Here is a 12,348-nt window from a genome sequence, read left to right on the forward strand (position 1 = left end):
TACATCTCTATAGAGGACTATGCTAAGCATCTGTTGGATAAAGTTTCTCAGATCTGCTCTGGTTTAGCAGGGCCTGTCGAACTGACTTGAGGAATGTCTCGGTTATCTGGGAAGAATTTCAACCTGTTGGTTTTCAGGAAGTGGACAGGATTTTTAGGAATGTAAGTTTTGCCACCTATGTTTTAGATCCATGTCCCTCCTGGCTGTCTAAGGCCTCCTGGGAGGTATCATGTAGTTGGATCCAAGCTGTTGTGAATGCTCTTTGCAAGAGGAGAAGGTTCCATTTGCTTTGAAAGAGGCAGTAGTCTTCTCCCTCCTCAAAAAGCCATCCTTGGATCCAACAGTACTCAAGGGTTTGATTCTCTCTTCACTCTTACTTAACATCTACATGAAGCTGTTGCGTGAGGTAATCCACTGGCATCAGTATATCAGTATATACTGATGCTACAGGTTGTACATCATTACTCAGAGTTGTTCAAGTGATGCTATAGAGTGACTTACTCAGTGCCTGGAAGTTCTGAAGGTATGAATGGGGATTTAACAGGTTATGACTGAACTGAGGGTCTCTGGGCAAGACTGAGGGTCTCTGGGCTTTTAAGCTGTCTGGTTCTGGAACTGTTCTATTAATAACTCTGCATAGGGTAACACTCCCCTTTACAGAGGTGGTGTGCAATCTGGGAAGTCCTCCTGGACTCATAAGTCTTGCTAGAGGAACAAGTGCTAGTCATGGCTAGGAGGGACTTTGGACAAATCCATCTTGTGTGCCAATTGCACCCATTCCTGTATCAGGAGGCCCTGTTCATAGTCACTCATGACTGTGCTTTTGCTTCTGATTATTATTCACATTCAGTTCTCCTGCTCCTGAGATGCTTCTTCTGCATCTATTCTATCACCTCCTGTATTCGATTTGATAAATCTTAACCTTCTCATATCAGCTGAAATGAGGCTATTCATTGCTTTAATTTTTCTTCATGTATTGATACAAGTTTAAACTTGCTGGAAATATATGCCAGACTGTTTTTCAAGCAGGAACATGAACATGTCCCAAATATGGTATGTCACAGCTTCAGGTTATTGTGCATTCATCTTCACTTTATTTCTTAACGTTTCACAGAATACGTTTGTTTATTTATGATCTCTTCTCAGGATCTCAGATTAGGAAAGTACATATTTTTTTACTTACAGGGAACATTTGTAAGAAACTCCCTCTTTAACTCCCTAGCAAACTCATCTATATTCACTCAGTGAGCTCGCTTCCTCCAAACTGGCTTCCTTATATTCCTGCTACAATCCCTGCTTACTCAGCAGGAATCTGATAATCACCTACAATGGGCAATCAGTAGCTCTCAAGGACATATTCCTTGCAATCAACAACTATTCAGGAAATAAGCTTTTTCCACTCACATCTGAGTGCATAGTCATTCTCTTCTCTTCTTAAGCTCTTCCTCCTATTGAATTCTCCTGGGAAATTCTGTTTTGCTCCCTCTGTTTGCTTGTTCAGTGAGCTCACTCCCTAAACATTGGCCCAAATAATTTCCATGAATAGTCTGAATCTGGATTTCTGAAAATCCAGTCCAACACCCTAACTGCTGAATCATATATCAATAGTAAGGATGAAATAGTTAATCTTATAGCAATGATCCAAAGGAAATAAACTCCTGTAAGTTAATATGTTTTGATATGGACCTTGTATTTAATTTACTGTTTTAACCCCTTTGCAGTGAACAAAAATCATTTTGGTTTATGGATTGTTTCAAGAATGAGGAAGTGGTAATATTTTTTTTTTTCTTTCCAAAAATGGAATCTTACAATCCACTTTTCTCTTCATGTTGTACTGGCTTTCTCCAGCAAATTGGTGGGTATGCATCTGGCAACAAATTGATAAAGCCCTGAAGGCTTCCTGGAATTGTGACACACAGATCACCCTAGGAAATTAATATGTAATTATTTGTGTGTGTGTGTGTGTGTGTGTGTGTGTGCATGTGTGTATGATTTATTTCTTTTTTACATAGAATAATTGATATCTAGTAAATAGGTCACACATCATTTGAGTTACAGGAGTGACTCACAGCCAGACCTAAATAAAACTGTGCTGGTTCAGTATCAAAGTTCCTTATTTATTTATTTATTTATTTATTTATTTATCAATCAATCAATCAATCAATCAATCAATCATATTTATATGGCCGCCCAAAACATGACTATGGGTGGCATACAGTAAACGAGATAAAATAGTACTATAAAAACAATCAACAATTAAAAAGCATTGCTATTATGATTAAAAGGCAAAGAGAGAGCCACAGATCTTAACAATAAGAGAGCCACTTCCATAACTCACTATTCCCTTGGGACCCCCAGGCCTGATGACATAACCACATTTTGAGGGACTAAAGGAAAGTTAACAGGGATGGGGCCATATAATACAACATCCCCTCTTTAGTACTGTTAGTCAGATGCTTTGTGGAAGCTAATCAGAAGACAAGACACCACCTCTGCAACTCAGAAACACACTACTCCTGTACCTAGAAGTTTCAGACAGATGTGTCTGCTGAGTTCATCAGAAAGACAAAATGTGAGTTATGATATTGCCATGCCAGCTCTGCTGCTTACAATTCTGTGATGCACATACAAAAGGAACAGAGTTTGTACTGACACATTGTGACACGTTTTTTGGCATCCGTCCTCCCCTCCTCAACTGTTTCTCTTGCAGATGGCCATTAGAATGCTAGTACATCAAATGCTTTAATCTTGAGAAAGGATACCTACATCCCCTATTCAAATGAAATATCAGTTTAGTAATGCACAAAGAGCCAAGCTATTTCTTTACCCACTTAATTTTTGTAACATAAGCAGATGCCGCTGGTCTATTCTTTGTCATCATCCTTATTCAAAATGTTGACTCATATTACTCTGTTACTTCACTGAGTGGAAATTTGTTTCTCCCATTTGATCCTAATTCAAAGTGCTGAGCTGTTCGTTATAGTACAAGATTTTAAGCTATTGCACTTCCTTCACAGTGACAGAGTATTTTGTCAAAAAAGTCTGTCTGTCTTTGTATGTTTGTTTCTAAAATAACTATCTTGAGGTCTGATTTATCAGGATTATTCATCAGCACTGGGAAGTGTACAATATTAACCCTGGAAAATTAAAAGCACCAATACTTGTTCTGTTGCTAATGCATGAATGCTTTCATGATTTGCTATCTGCTTGCAGATTCAAGGATTGAGTATATTAAAAATATGATTTTGTAAATTTTAAAGCAACCAAAATAAAATAATGAAGAAAGAAATATACCCTAATGTTTTTCTTGATGTATTCTTGTCCATGATTATCTCTAAGAACTTGAAACACCATTGTATTCAATAGAACGTATGCCATGATGAGACAGAACTTATGGAGCTGAATATAAATCTTCAGAAATAATTCAATCATCATTTATTTCCCAGGCATGTTACACTGTGTTAGTGTGTTTTAATGCAGGTAGCTTTGAATTCATTTTGAGAATCAAGAGCATGAAGGGCAATGGTTCTTTCATCTGTGCACAGCAAATTGCACAAGTTTATTTTCAAATTCATGTTGGTTTTCAGGTGGAGAATCCCCAGACTTGCCTTGGAGCAATTAGCATTGTCTGTTTTTTATAACTGCATTTCACTCATGCTTGTTTTATTTATGATCTCTACAAATGTTTTATTTTTTTAAGGCATCCAATTGCTATCCCAAAGTTTCAGAGCTAACAAGAAGATGGAGAATTCATAAAATGAATTGACACTGCCAGTTGCATACCCATCAGTCTGCTAACAAGCCACATTCCAGCTTCTGGGAAAAACTATTTGCTAGCTTGACTGGAAGGCAAAAGAGTTATAAGAAATAAGGGGGAAAAGAAGAGTGAAATGACCCTCTTTTGAGTGGTCCACTCATTATTTCTTCCAGCACAGAAAACTGCCTAAGGATCTTGATTCAATTTTTTTTTTAACTGTATAGAAGGAATTCCTTCACTAGGAGAAGTCCTTTACACAGATAATCACTGGAGAAGTCCATTCATAGCTAGTGTGCTAGACAAGGCTTACAAAGAATCACTCATCTGGCCATTAGCACCATGCAATGCTCCAGAAGAGTCTTTTGGAAGTTGGAATTTCCAGTTGAAGCTCCAAGTAATGCTCCTTATCAGGAAATACTCCATCACCCTTACACCTCAGTAAGGAGAATCATGTCACCTCCAATAGATGAAGTGCCTTGTCAAGCCACTAGCTGCAGGCCTACTAATCATTTTGCAATTAAAACTACATCAGGCAAACAACCTTGCCAAATTCTCCACTTCAGTCTTAAAGGCCTTGCTTTGCCAACCACAGCTAAAAATACCAGCTTTGCTATGGTTTCCAACAAACTAGAAAACCATCAGACATGAATTGTCTCAGCTCCCCAAAGCAGACAATATCATGAGAGTAATCAAAGCTGGAACAGTCTCAAGGTGGTGCAAAATACCAGTATGCAGGTGCCTTTAGAAGGTACCCCTCCTTTTGAAGGTTGGGATATAAAAACACTACTGATTTTGTTTATGAGGAGACCATGAAATGAGGTTTGGATTAGCATACCATATAAGAAAGAATCCTAACTGCTCAACGAGCATTGTTAACTGAAATAAATTGGACTCTGTGTACAAATTGTATACAGTGAAAGAAAACATCAAAGACTGCTTGCTAAATTGATCTGCAGGAGGCTGGCTTATTCCCAGTTCTTCAGAGAATCTGAATGGACCGGAGATACTATAAGCATAATTGCAAACAATTCCAGTGAAGAAAAGAGGCTGAGGTAGCTGCACACAGACATACCGAACATCTGGAAAACAAAAAAAGGGACAAAAGGTGGAAAGAGTTATGAAGTTCTCAAGGATGAGTATATGACCCACACTCTTATGGTCTTCTTCTGAAAAGCTGTAAAGACATGTCTATTCTGAACAGCCTTTCAGGAATGTTTCTGGAGCTATCAGTGTACATTTTAGTTTTTATTATAGTGACATATTGCTTTTATTTTATATTACTGTATTGTTAATATTGTATACATTTTAGTATATGCACTGTAAACTGCCTACACTCTAGTTGGCCTAAGGTGGTATATGAATCTCATAAATAAATTAACAAAAGTAATCCATAATGATTTGTACAGGATGGAGAATAATTGAATGGAATGTTTGAAAAACTTCCTAACAGGAAAAGAGGTTTAACAAAATGGAGCCAATTGCTCTGAGAGCGTCCCTTTCTTGGGTGTGTGGAAACAGTGGCTAAATAGTATCCCTATATGAAGCAGGAAGTTGGACTGTATATTTATTTATTTATTGGATTGATTGTCTGCCACAATCAAATGACTCTGGGCAGCTTACAAGATCATCCAACACATTAAAACATCCACAGCGTGACAGTAATAGCATAAAAATAAACCTTGAAATAAATAAATAAATAAATCCATTAAAAACTACGAGGAGGAGGAGGGGGAGGGGAGGGAGGAGGAGGAGGAGGAGGAGGAGAAGGAGAAGGCAGCAGTGGTCACAACTAAAATGTACTTTTTAAATAACTCAGTTTTGAGCGGTGTATAAAATGTTTTTAAAGGAGGGGGGCTGATTGTACCTCAAAGGGAAATGTATTCCTCAGGGTAAGCACAACAACTGAGAAGTGCTGCCTGCAAGCCTTCATCCCCTTCCTCTCAAGAAGGGTGGGGGGAGGCAATAGCAGGTTCTTCTAGGATCTTTTTAAAAAAAAACATGTATTTGTTTTTTTATTTAATTTACATTTTTAACATACACAATTAACAAAACAATCTTTAAAATTAAAGAAAAAATAGAAACCAAAAGAAAAAAAGGGAAACAAACCAAACCAACCCCAAAGCAAGAAAAGAAAACAAAGTGAAATTAAAAGAAAGAAAAGAAAGAAAAGAAAAGATTAAATGAAACAATAAATAAAATAAATAAAATAGCAGGTTCTTCTGAGATATCCACACTGAATGGGCCAAGAAGATAGTCCTGGAGACACCTTGGCACGAAGCTATGTAAGGCATTAAAAGTTAAAACTAGCACCGTTTTGTGAATTGTGCTCAGAAGGCTGCAGGAAGCCAGTACAGGCTCATCGCTCTACTGATGAAAATTTCACCCAAATTCTCTTCTCCTTGGAAATAATTTCTAAAGCCATTTCCATTTCATTAAATTGAAAAAAAATACAGGAGCATTTATCTGCCCAGTACTACTTTCACCCTAAATCAAGTTCTCAGATCAGTACATGAGCCTTGGGTATACTGCTTTGAAGGCTTAGAACATTTCAGAAATAAGAGGGAATCAGCTGTCCACCCTATACTTTTTTTTTTCATTTTTTAAAAATACCTATTTTGGAAAATAAAAGTGGTACAAAATAGAAATTGTATTGTTCCCTTGTTAGAGTTTACTGAGACATTGTTGATTTCCTTACCAGGCTTAAGAGGGAGATAGCTGTACTCTTCTAGTAAATATTTAATGCATCATGTTCTGTGATGTTCTGTCATGCTGTGTTTGCTTTTGTAAATGTATAACCTTTCCACTCAGAACATAGTAAATGGAAGGTAAGAACATAAAAGAGGAAAACCAGCACGTGGTGAAGATGAGTGTACTGCCAGCAAGCACCGGTATTTCTGCCCTCCCATCTCTCTTCTGCCTGAAATCTAGAGTATTTTCTAATATTATTAGTATGATAATTTCAGCACAGCTGGATGCTTGCTTTGGGTGCTTTGGCTTTATATGTTCTAGTTATAAAGTCTATTTTCACATCTGTTCCCTTTTTAAAAAAAAAGAGAGAGAGAAATGAACAGAACAGAACAATGAGGTGAGGAAAAACCACTGAACTTAAAGATGTCACGGCAGATCTTTGATCTTAGTATAATAAACAGATTTAAGGTAATTCAACTGTTATCCCCTTTCTAAGAGACACTGGAAGATGCACTTCTGTGGCAGGGATGGTTGCATGCTGTGTTATTTTCCAGCTGCCCATAGTTGGTTATTTATCCCTAAAGTGTTTAATAAACAGTGTATTGATAAAAACATACACAGTAATGCATAGCTGGGAAAGAGGGAAGAACAGACAGTGACATTTGGTATAAGAAGAGGAGTATTAAAAAAGCAAAATGCTGAAAGGTATGGTACTAGGGATTTCAAATAAGAAAACTCTGCCAAGGAACTCTGTTTAAGATATGAATGGGAAAGTCATGAATGAACGAATAACTTTATTGATTAGTCAATTGACCATATCAAAAAGTTGGGTATCAGCCACTACTTTATTTATTTATTTATTTATTTATTTATTTTTCGGACTTCTATTACCGCCCATCTCCCCCAAGAAAGGGGGACTCTGGGCGGTTTACAAGAAAACCAGAATTAAAATCATAAAATATAAATTATAATAAATAAACCAATCAATAAGAATAAGATAAATGCCAAACCCAAGGGGCAACGTTCTTATTTGGTGGGAAAGATCTATGGTGCTAGCCACCCTCAAGATGAGCTGTTACCTCTCCCGCTCCTAGCGAGGCAGCAGAACCAGGTTTTCAAGTTCTTCTGGAAGAACGATAAGATATAAAATATAAAATATAATACCATAAAACAGATAAAATACAGTAAGATAAGATAAAATATACTATGGTAAGATAAAATATGATAAAATACAGTAAGGTAAAATAGAGATAAAATTGTAAGATAAAAATGCAAGATATAATAAAACGAGTAATAAAATACAGAAACAATGTGAGTTTAGATGAATTCATCACCTTTACATGCCACCCCAATGTGTTCTATAAAGTGCGTTCTCAGCTGGACAGCCCTAACTATAAACTTAACAGTTCTATTGATCACATATGTATTTGTGCCCTGGAGGAAGTAACATAGTCTTTTGTTACAGTCCCAGTATGTGGTTCTGTCAATTAATGTCTGAAGGTACTGAGCCCTTGCTGGGGCATATGGTTAGCAGTTAAATAGGACATTGCAATGTCTTCTACTTCAGATGCTCCACAAGCACATGTTCTCTCAAGGTAAGGCACTTGGTGGAATCGTCCGTATTTGACCATAGAATCTAGTTGCTCAAATCTTGCTCTTGTAAGAGCTATCCTATGGTATTGAGTCAGAGCCATTTTCAGATATTTTTCTATTTTAAAGGACAGTTTATTCTTGGCCAGCCATTTCAATGACCTATTGTGTGCAAGTGACTCAATGTCTGTTTTGGGCGTTAACATCTAAGACTCTTTGTTTCAATATTGCCTTGGCCTGGTCTCGAGCTGAAAGTAAATATTGTGGTGAAAAGCTGAGGAATACAATAGTTTGGAGGAGTTGATTGATCTATGTGGTGGATTGAGGTATGCCCATCTGTTCTTCAAGGCGCATTTTTGGTAGTCTATCATGTTCCATTGGGAGAATCATCCACCAGTAGTTAAAGACTTTGATTACTGATGGATTGTAAATGGAATGGGTGCCTGTTTCGGATCTTACTGCTGCTGCAGGTGTATTCCTGTCGGTTCCCAGAATGGTTCTTAAAAAGCGTGCTTGATTTTGTTCAAGTAAGGAGGCCTTTGATAGGCCCCACAGTTCGGCACCATATGTTAGCACTGGTACGATTTCTGCCTTATGGACCTTCAAAATGGAGAGCAGAGAGCAAGGGTGGTTGTAACTAAGTAGTTTGATTAGCGTTTTAGAACTTGCTGTGGCCTTTGTAGAACTTTGCTTGTAATGATTAACCCAGGGCCCTGTATCTGTAAAAACCACACCGAAATATGAGAAAGAAACTATTTGTTTTATAGGCTCCCCATCCAAGTGCCAATTATATTTGGCCTGTCTTACCTGGCAGGGGAGATACCTTGATCATAAAGGGAAAGTCATGATAAAAGTCAATACAGTATGTATTCTTAGAATTTATTTATGGAATCTACACTACTGTCTATATTACCATGTTTTAAGCTCACTTTGACATAATGCAAATCTATGATTAACACTTCTGAGTATATGTCCCCTCCCCTTCTCTCCTGGCACTGCCATTTTAAATATTAAGGTTGTTGCTTTAATTTTCAGCATTCAAAATCCTTACAGATTGTAGTTTGCCTGGACCAGGTTGCACTGAAAGAAGCCCACTTCAAACTTTGTTTCAAAATGAAATCCAGTAGTTTCAATGAACCCTGGTTACCTGCAACTAATCTGACAGAGAAACAAAAACTTTCAGTTTTCTTCTTGTGGCATGTTTGAAAAAACAGAACAGAGACAATTCTATTGCCTGATCCTCTTTCATCAAATGTCTTGTGCCCAGTTTAGTGTCATCACTTAGAAATCCTTCTAAAAGTGCCTATTAATGGTAATAAGTGGTAACCATAGCAAAATTCATTGTACAAGTTGGGATTATTCTAATACGCATTGCAACATAAACATAGTTCTCCCAGCTTTGGCTTACTCATGCATATAGTCTACTGCACCCCACATTTAGCCTTCAAAGCACTCCTGAATCATGGCAGAAAATCCAGCCTCATCACTCTGGTGATGTCATGATATACCAGCCCAACAGCTGGTCACAAAGGTAACATACACCCTTCCCACCAGGGCAGTAGTGAAGCACTAGAGTGTCAGTCTGTGGAAGCAGGACTCAAAAAAAGAGAGACACTTCTAACCCTTTACAAAGAGGAGGTAAGAGAAAGAGGAGCAAGAATGAGAATGTTGATTTCAGAGAGATATCTGCAAGGGAAGCAAGGGAAGAAAAATAACAAACATGGCCATGACCTTGTGATGCAAGCCACATGACTTGCTTATGCACAACATTGGGACACAAAGGGTTTTTGTTGTGACATTACAATCCATTTTTCATTATTTTTGCACCACCATGGTTTGTACCAGGTGCCTATGGCTGATTGCAGTATAAATAGAACTCACATTTTATATACAGCTGTCATTAGAATTTCATAATGGCTTCTTAACTTTTCTACAATAAACCAGACGTTCTTGTATCCTTGTATATCTGTTTATCTTTCCCAGTCCAGCTTCTCAGGAACAACCCTGGCAGGAACACTATGACATGGTCAGATTCACAGTCTTCTCCGTTCCAGTTCAATGACAGTGGTGACAATGATGGTTATGATGATAGACTTTTTTCTTCCAGTTGTGCTGCCAGATAGCTACCCATATTCTCAAAGAAATCATTTTCAGAAAATGTTTTAAATATGTGCATATCCAAAAGGGGTAGATTAACTCAAAAGTTACATTCAGCAAGATTTTCTTATAATGTGGGAAATCATGGAAACATATTAAGTGATTGAAAGGTATGCATTTCATCTTGTATATTTTGCTGCAGAGCAGAGATAAACATGGAGATTTCTAAAATCCCAAGTACTAACCTCTTTTCTTTCAGAACTTTGGATGGACTTTATCAATGGAAAATGTCAATAATTATTTTAGTTCTTCCTGGAATTATTTACAGTAGAAAATTCCCAACTGACCCACAGATTGATTTTGGACAAATTCAGTGGCATTGCCATACTACACTAATCTTGACATTAAAATACCTATATCAAATAAAATCCTATAATATTACATAAGGCTTTAGACAACCTGAATTTAGTTCACTTGCAAGGCCATTTTTTTCCCTTATATAATACCATTCTAAACAATAATTCAGTGGAATTCTGTTCCTATTACAGTGCTCATGGTAGCGATTTAGCACTATTGCTGAAAAATTATTGTTCCTATCCTGCAGTTTGAGAGAATGGAATGGCATAACCATCACAATGTGGATGTTGCCTGCCAAATTCAATGGAATAGACCTTGGAGGCCATTTTTTTTTTAAATAGGCCCCAAATCAACCAGTATGATTCTTGCATTGGTAGTTGAAGTGACTTAAACTTATTTAAGCAAGTGGAACAGATTTGGAGGTTGGTCCCTTCTGCAAAACTGCCATTCAGCAATCCAACTTTTGCTGAAGCAAAAGAATGAAGTAGGTCAGCTCGAGAAAAGGCAAGGTCCTTAATTATGGGAGCAGATGCTACATGGCCAGGGGCTAGACAGGCTCGGACAACTGTACTAACAATGAGACTTATAAGTGGAACACATTTTTGAGGAGCCCCATTGTCCATTAGGCCAATCCACAGATGGTGGAATTGACCCTCAGTGTGTTATAGACTGTAATAGAAATGATTGGACATCAAAGTTGTATAGAGAAACTGTGTCTACCAGATGACTGATGGCTTCACATAACAAAACTGTAAAAACAGAATAAGTGAGAATCATAACAGGATGTGCATGTAAATTAATTAGAAAGAAAACTCTATTTCTATAAGGAGTTATAAGTAGGTGGGTAAGCAGATAGAGATGGCTGGCTAATCCTTTTGATATGGCAGAAGATCAAACTGTCAATTTAAGCTGGGTTAATAATGAGAGAAAGTTTCACTGATTATTTCTTTTTTTTCAAAATTTTGGCTTCACAAAACTTTTACTAAAACAAAGAAGCCTATTTCAGCAAAACTCCCAATGTGCTGCAAATATCATGCGAGTTTGAAATGCTGAATATTCTCAGTCTGGTGAGAACATTGTTTCAAAATCTGTCTTCCAGTTTCTTCAAAGCCTTCCAGTTTCTTCCTTTTCAAAAGAAGCTTCTGTTTTCCTATTTTATTCTTTTGAAATTTCTTCTGAATTTCTGCTGCCACAATTTTTTTATTTCATCACAAGGTGGTGGAAGAAGATTCTGCTAAATATTTTTCCTTCACTCTACAGCTTTCTTGGCTGCTGGTATTTGTTTTCTAAGAATAGGAGGAATTTGCTCATGATTTGTAGGGAGCCAAGGAGGCTGCAGAATACTAGGATGACTGTACAATGAAAGGCAACACTTGTGCTCATCTCTTAATTATTTTGTATTTAAGACAAGTCCCAGTACTCTACATTTTACAATATCAAAATTTCACTGATTTTTTATTCTTTAAGAAACAATAGAACAATTTATTTTCCATGAAGTAGAATGAAAAGGGTTTAAAAAATACAGAAGAGATTTTCACAGCTGACTTATAACTTCTATTCTAGTTGAGGTCTTATGTACTGTACACAAGTGGTCTTGTGTATTCTAATGGAGCCTTGTAGCCCAGTGGATTATATTGTAGTCAGTAAAATAATTCATGATTCAGATTACAGTTTAGTCAACTCTTACACTGAGTTGGGCCAATGATTACCTAATAACCTAGAGAAATTTCTTCACTGAACCAGCAAATTATTTTGACAATGTTGCTGACTCAGTGTTCAGTCATATAAAAGGTCTTCACTCAGTAGAAAGTCTTAGCTCAGTTTTCTCTTTCAAAAGTTCAATCTCTGATCCTAGAGCA

Source organism: Candoia aspera, chromosome 6 (assembly GCF_035149785.1).
Source record: "Candoia aspera isolate rCanAsp1 chromosome 6, rCanAsp1.hap2, whole genome shotgun sequence".
In the NCBI taxonomy this organism is placed as follows: Eukaryota; Metazoa; Chordata; class Lepidosauria; order Squamata; family Boidae; genus Candoia; species Candoia aspera.